Source organism: Biomphalaria glabrata, chromosome 16 (assembly GCF_947242115.1).
Source record: "Biomphalaria glabrata chromosome 16, xgBioGlab47.1, whole genome shotgun sequence".
Classification (NCBI taxonomy): Eukaryota; Metazoa; Mollusca; class Gastropoda; family Planorbidae; genus Biomphalaria; species Biomphalaria glabrata.
The window spans coordinates 24,925,033-24,933,298 of record NC_074726.1 but is presented as its reverse complement, the minus strand read 5'-3'; positions in this window follow the sequence as shown (position 1 = coordinate 24,933,298).

Here is an 8,266-nt window from a genome sequence, read left to right as displayed (position 1 = left end):
CAGCTAACAGCGTTACACCCTGTTAGAGAATGTGACGCCACTGATATATATACGTTTGCAAAGAACCAGATAAGAAGAGGCTTTTAATGTTATAACTTCTACCACCGATGTGCCCTTAATATCAAACGTTTTTATACTACTTCAACGGCTGGTAAAAAATCAATGTTTTACCTATAATGTTTTCCGTATTTGGCCATTAGTAAAGAGATATTGTAAGACGTTCACAAAACATCATCTTCTCTAAATGATGTCGAAGAGAAATTGTGTGGGTCTATTCTGACCTTTGATCTTTTTCAAACTTTTATCTTTTTATCAGGATGGCATATCGTCTCAAATGATCCTCCAACGTAATTGGTTTCATATCGTCATAAAAAAAGCCACTTAGGCAACCGCTTGTTTGATAAGGAAGGAATGAATCCCAATTTTAAATAATCAACGCTGTACAATCTACATTTCTTTTTGTTAAACATTACTTACAAGTAGACAAAATTAAGATATTAAAACAAGTCTTGAAAATAAATACAACAATTTTTTTCGTTTGAATAGCAGGATAAATATCGAAAGGATTTACCAATTTAAGGTACAAATCATATATTAGTGTAGGAAATAGTTACATTAATGGGAGTGATTATTAAAATCACAAATGAAATTAAATGTAATCCATTATCGTAGACCCCCATGGACATCTCATAGACACCCATTTTTTTTTCACCTTCATAGACGCCTTGGACGTCTTCGTAGACCCCGGAGGGTCTATTTAGACATCTTTGGGAATCACTGGAGTAGACTCTTGCTTTGTTTATCACTGCTTTGACGCAATTTTTCAATTATGATACTTCTTATAATGGTTTACTGGACTTTACTGTCTCAAAGCACCAGCCATACTAACTAATGGTTTGTTAGTAATTTTGTTATTATAATCTTATTTAGTAGCCTACTAGCCCAATTTTAATAGACTAAATTGCATTCTTAAAAATAAAACAGAAGTGCGATGTCATAGGCGAAATTCAAGTTAAAGCTGTATTAATCTATTAATGGATTTTTTTTTCCAGCAGAAAGCCCTAATAAACTAAAATAAAAACAATGCTATAACAAAAGATGATCATAATGCCCGCCTGACAAAGTAGACTGGATTAGAGATATAATAATAATAATAATAATAATAATAATAACAACTGACCTCACAGACACCTTCAAGGCCCTTAACATTCCTAGGAACATCTTCGTTGCCTGTCAGAGGGCGGTACTGCTGCAGACCTGCCACATCACCAGAAAATTCCTCAGTGGAAACTGTTAAAGGGACTACAATGAATTTTGTTTCTCTTTAGCGAAACTCGACCCTGGCAGCGCCAGAGAATGACTACTCGTTCATTTCTAACATAATAATAATAATCTTTATTATCCGTAAGGAAATTTGTCTTACAATTTGTGCATTACACCAAACAAAAAAATGAAAGCACAAACTGCATGTCGCCACAGGGTTCTATTAATTGTATAGGTTATGACTGAAAAAAAAACAACAACTTTTACTTTTATACTGCTCATAACTGTGGATAATTCATACAAATTTTTTTTTTTTTCAAATGTTCTCCTTAATATCTTCTCTATTGTCCACTTCCACATGACATGTCTGAGAAAAATACTGAATGTCAAATGGCAAGATGAAATACCAGATACAGAAGTCCTTCGAAGAGCGTGTCTGCAAAGCATCCACACAATCCTGATGCAGTCCCAGCTGCGATGGGCAGGTCACGTCTACAGAATGGAAGACCACCACATCCCTAAACGACTCTTGTATGGCCAACTAAGCGAAGGAAAGCGCTCGCAAGGTGGTCAAAGAAAGCGCTTCAGGGACACCCTCAAAGCTTCTCTGAAGGCGTTCAGCATAGACCCTGGCACCTGGGAGACAGAGGCACATGACAGAGCATCATGGCGTCGCGTTGTGAAAACTGGCGCACAGGTTGCTGAGGAAAAAAGAACAACGCTGGCAGAAGAAAAACGCCAGAAAAGAAAAGCAAGACAATTGACACTAGCTCCAGCTGGAATAACCTGCCCAGTGTGCGGCCGAACATTCCGGGCTCACATAGGTCTCACCAGCCACATGAGGAGGCATAAAACCCCAGTGCAAATCCATCAGCCCCCTGGATGACAAAGTGGTCATCATCAAACCACGATGGACGAACTATATATATCTTTTTTTTCCAAATGTTCTCCTTAATATCTTCTCTATTGTCCAGTCAGTATGTCAATGGGATTAGATTAACAATTCTTACAACACACATCGTTTAGATTTTAAGTAATATTTCTTTTTAGATGACGAACAATATCAAGAACTTATAAACTGATTTCTGGGACGAGTGAAAGGAGGAATATCATCATCATTGAACTTGGCTTGTCTTGGCTACCTAGAAGGGGGCTCGAGGTTCGACACCCGACTTCTGCAGAGTTGTGTTACTGAGCGCCTAAAGGCAGCACGAAAAACCAACTCCTAGATACCCCCTCCCTCCACTGGTCCACAAATGAGATTGGACCAAAAGCGCTCTGTGCATGCTATAAGCATGAAAGTAGCGCCATATAAAAGCTATAATAATAATCAATATCAATAAATACTAAATTATATATTCAATGTTTTAGTTTTATAAGACATGAATAGAACTTTAGTATTTTTAAAATTTATAAATAATTTTTTTATCTATTCTTTCAAACGATGGCCAAATTAGTGAGTGGCAAATTTGTCAGTGTTGATTGCCATTAAGTAATGATCAGCTTGAGTCTGAAAAAAACTTTGCTCGAACAGAAATTCACTTACCGCAAAGGTTAGAAATATGAAAATAAAGACAATAATTAGAACTGAATCATTTAGCCACTAAATCATTTAGCCACTGAATCATTTAGCCACTGAATCATTTAGCCACTGAATCATTTAGCCACTTAATCATTTAGCCACTTAATCATTTAGCCACTGAATCATTTAGCCACTGAATCATTTAGCCACTGAATCATTTAGCCACTGAATCATTTAGCCACTGAATCATTTAGCCACTGAATCATTTAACCACTGAATCATTTAACCACTGAATCATTTAGCCACTGAATCATTTAGCCACTGAATCATTTAGCCACTGAATCATTTAGCCACTGAATCATTTAGCCACTGAATCATTTAGCCACTGAATCACTTAGCCAACATTTTTAAAATCAAAACGTAATATCTCAAACAGGTCCTTGTTGCAGAAGTTCAAATGCTTCTGAAGAAACTGCGACAACCCGTCGAAGCCTCTTTCGCTCCAGATGAAATTCGTTTTTTCAATGTCGTCATGAGCTCAATAGTTGGGATGGTGACGAAAATTCATAATTACCTACCTCATCATGATATTGCTCATATCTGGCTATTTATTCTTAAACTATCCCGTCCAAGGAAGAATAAATTTCTATCCTTATCTCTTTCTTCTTTGTTAATACAGAATCTTCACCACGCATCTTATGGTTAAAAAGTCTTTGGGGTTTAGCGCTAATCACCAAATCTGAGCACATGCATTCTGTAAAGGTAGCCTAACACAGGCTTCAGCGATGTTCTCCCGACTAGTAGTGAAAAATGTGTACGATCTTTTAATTTAAAATGCACTCGAATGGACAATTTCTTGTTTTTTTTTAAGGTAGACGTAGGAGTCTTAATTCAGTTAATACAAGGGCCAAAAACCCAAGGTAGGTGAACAAATGAAGACTGAATAGCAACTAACATCCCCTGCTTCAGACCTAGTAGAAGTTTTTTTTTATATGTTCTAGTTAATGTCTCTAAGTTTCTATAGTTTTTGAAAATGATTCCATAACTATCTTAACGACTTCTCCTCTGGCGCTACAGTGTGTTTCAACCAAGCGCTTCTGGCTAATTTCATTTATTTTGTTATGGGCGTCCTAGCGGTGCGCTAAAGTCGATAAAAGGGTGTTAAAACAGTCCAGTGTACCGAAAATGTTACTGAATATTTTTCAACTTCAGCCCGAATTCCAGCCAAACTCAGAGAATGGTTCGAGCAGATAATGAATTAGGATGATGTCAATGAAAGACTACAGAATTTGTCCTCCGTCATTATCCATGATATAACATTTCAAAAAATTGATCCAGTTTTGTGATGTCTGATGAACTGTCAAAAAAGAAATCGAAATATATTTGTCTCATTATCCCCCAATATTACAATAAGTTCGTTTTGTATTTGTGGAGACATGTAAGCATTAGGTCTGGAACTAAGCTTAATTCGGAGCACAGGTTCTCTCGGGAGAACCCCCGGCCCCGTGCGGCCCGCAGCACTCTCACATGGCTAGCTACGCCACTGTCCCAAACTAGTGTCAGGTACCCATTAGAGCGGGGTGGACTACGAAGCGCCCAAGGATCCCGAAATTAAAAACCTCAGTCTTCACCAGGATTCGAATAAAGGACCCCCGGTTCGGAAGCCAATCGCTTTACCGCTCAACCACCGTCATAAGTGGGGTCTGAAAACTCCTGAATCGGTTGTACCATTAAAAATCCCGAAGTCGTTGGTTCGACCACCACATTTGTCAATTTGTTTCAATGATGATACTATGGGATCTTATCTGATCAGATCCGAACCAATATGATCCTTTCCAATTTTATTATAACATTATTAATATTCATATGTATTCAATGAACTGATATCTTCGAGTCCGAAGATTAATGAGAAGTGAAGTATTTCCCGTGGCTATGCAGCCCCAACTCTGACCTACGTATTTTGCCCCTCCAGTGCAAGCATAACCATTGCCCGCCGGTGGTCGATTAAGATTTTCTTTTCGCTGTCTGCGTCTATTCTCGGCTGCGAATTTTCTTTTAGTCTCATTAAATAGAAACAATCTGATACAAACTTTTCAAATATGGCCTTTTTGGGTGTCCTTCAATATGGAAAAAGCCAATCCTATGCGATTATGCAATATGCATTATGCAATATCCGTAATTGTTGAATCTGGTGAAAGAAGCTTCTCGCGCCTCAAACTAATGAAGAGGTCAACAATTCTCGAAGATAGATTGAAAGAATTAGTAATTCTTGCTATTGAGCGTGATCTATGTAGGAAACAGAATTCTTATGATATACTGTATGACTTCGCTACACGCAAAGCTCGTAAAGTAATTCTGTACGTAGTAAAGAATGAATAAAATGCAAAGACAAATTTATATTCTAGTACAAACTCTTAATTTTCACTTATTATCCGTATCCCTGCCCAAGCTTGGTCCCGCGAAATACGTTCTGCATAGGTTTACAATGGTTACGTCCGGTCTTGCTATTTAGTGACGGGTGAATATACAGTAGATTACTTGTTCTTTCCCCACTCTTTTTTTTTCGCCGCTAAAATTACGTGGGGTAGCTTAAGTCCGACTTGCAGAAATAGAGTAATCTTTCCTGTACTTCTTGCTGTCAGGAATAGTTGAGCCATAAAGATAATTAAATTTAGCACAAATGATAAGAAGAACACGCTTAGGACATAATCATCTTTTTTTTGTGAAGGAACGTATGTATTTTATAAGATAAGATAATTTAACATCTGCGCACCATGTTATTGTATGCTCTAACAACTTTTTTCACCAAAGTAAAAGCCATATTCAAGGCTCTCCGAAATTATAGCTTAACCCTTTAAGTGCTGAGCTGTTTTACAATGAGTGCATACCAAAAGGAATTACAATTCTGATGTTTAGAGGCTAATATACCATACGCATTTTAAGGGTTAAACAATATATAAATCACGCAAAATACAATAAACATTAAATGTTTCATTCAACTCTGACACTCTTCAGATTAGTTTCTGATCGCTTGATCATTTTTGCCATTACACAAATGTTTCAAAATGAGATGGGTAAATATCTTTTGGGAATTATTCAACTGAGCGAGGCTCGGTCATCGTGTACCACATTTAAATTTGAGTAAATCTATATCTGGGTGTAAACGGGGAGCTGGGATTTGGGCAAGGTAAAATATTTTTCTTTTTTTTTTTTCTAAATCAAATATACATAAGTTACATAGAGTCAACGGAGTCATAAAAATGAGGAATAGTTTAAAGAAAAAACACCTTAAAAAAATGTAACTTGTATGAGTGTGAAGTGAGATGCCATCAGTAAATTTCAAATCCTCAAAGTTGATTATATCTATTCCGGGAATTTATTTCATCAGAAGTAAGCTGAACTTAAAGCAATTTGCTTCCAAATATGATCATCATGACAACTTGACATGATAGGCATACGTATGTCCTGAATGAAGTTCAATAATTATATAGGTCAAGACTAAAAAAAAACCACTTTTATTTTAAATGGCCGTCCATTGCGCAGGCTTTCAACCACTTACCATATATGGATGGCCAATCCTCCTTTCTCAACTCAATCATATAGTCAATAGTCATTCCTAAATAAGTTTAATAATAACCTGCACAGTTACTCATCAGATCTATAGGTCAGTGTCGCCACTTAGCACACATAATAACAATGCTGGTGGCTCAATCAAACAGTTTTAATAGACCTAGATTTATCACGAAGGATTCCAGGTCATGACAGCAAGCGGTATATTTAGAAGTTCTATTTAATGTCTCAAGAGAAAGATCAGAATGACAATAGCATTGTTACAACAAAGCTTATATCAACCAATTCTTTCTGTCTGTCTGTCTTCTGTCTGTCTGGTAAAAAGCTTGAACATGTGTTTTCTACCACTACCCAATCTTGGATCCAGTTGAAACATTGGCACAATTATTCATTGTACTTGAGAAGACGCGAATCACTAAAAAATTAACCAACTATTTAATTAATTATTGGTAATTAATTATTTTGTTTGATATCGAAATAAGGGGGAATAAATGCTACTTAGAGAAAAGTGGATGGATTTAGATATGTATGGATTTAATCCCTTTGGTACGTTTTGTCACGTTTTTATCTCCCACTTTCAATTCTCTAATCAATTAAAAATTTTGCAAAACTATTCATAGTCAATCAATCTAAAAATTAACCAATTAGTTAATCAATTAGTAGTAATTAATTAATTTTGTTTTACATAGCAGAAAGGGAGCTAAACCCTGCCATCATGGGACAAATGGCGGTAATTAGCGGTTCTTCCCCTTAGATAAGCTTTGTTTTCGTTTTTTTTAAAGTATTCATTTTGTGTTTACCTGCACTAGGGCATGTTTCGCTAATTTCGTTTTAACCTTCTGGGTCACGTGCTGCTTTGTTGATTAGCAAGACATAAAAAAAAAATAGAATGACAAGAGGTCACACTGTATTACCTTTCACACATAAATGAACAGAATGCTTAGTGAATGATAGATAGTTACAACGACAGTATCGTCCATTCTGATCATTAAGAATGAGTGCAAATGACTACGCTACTAAACCCCGTTGCGACCTGCATATTTTCTAAGGCAGACAAAGCCGTTGTCCACGGGGGTCTAGTTTTCCTTTTCGTCCTCTACGCCTGTCTTCGGCAAATGACGTTTCTTTGGGCTGCTCTGGGTCGCGCACACCTATTCCGCATGGGGTACGACCGCATGCCCAATAGGCGATCTTTTTCTGTGAGCTTTAAGTAGAACGGCGCTATAAAGATCAATTCAGGTGTCATTGTGCACTCTCTGACAGAGGAAAGTAGCTGGCAACGGATGTATCTATGAAAGAGACAGCTGAAGAATCCTTACGTAGCCCGCGGGACAAACAATGATAGTGTCGGATTACTTACCTTTTCTTAAAAACAAAGCTTATATTTAACTCACTCTCTCTGTCTGATAAAAAGTCTGTGCGCCTTATTTCTCCCACGCCCAATCTCATTTCTTTTACATGCCAACACAAGAATAAAAAAAAAACAACAACTAGTAAATTAACTATTGGTAATTAATTATTTTGTTTGATATCCAACAAGGGAAAAAAATGTACATCGAGACTTCCACTCAAAGAGTTATTATTCTGCCCTTCCTTAAACCCGGACCTGCTGGGGTCGTTTACATTCAAAGGAAAAGATCCTGCCTGCTAAGCCTTGTCTGAATAGATCCACCGTGAACATTACCTATATGATTTTTCAGTAGCCGCCCTAGGGGGTGGTAAGTGGGGCAACAACCCCAGCCCCCGCGCCTGAGGGGGCCCCGCGCTTGTAATTTCCTTGTTACCTTCTACTTCGCAATCCAGATCAGTTCACATTAACTAGGATTTGTTACTCAATATTTTGGAAGACTTCCCGGAATCTCTATACCAATGAGGTCTACCATGCAAGCTCTTAACACGGGGGTATTTCTT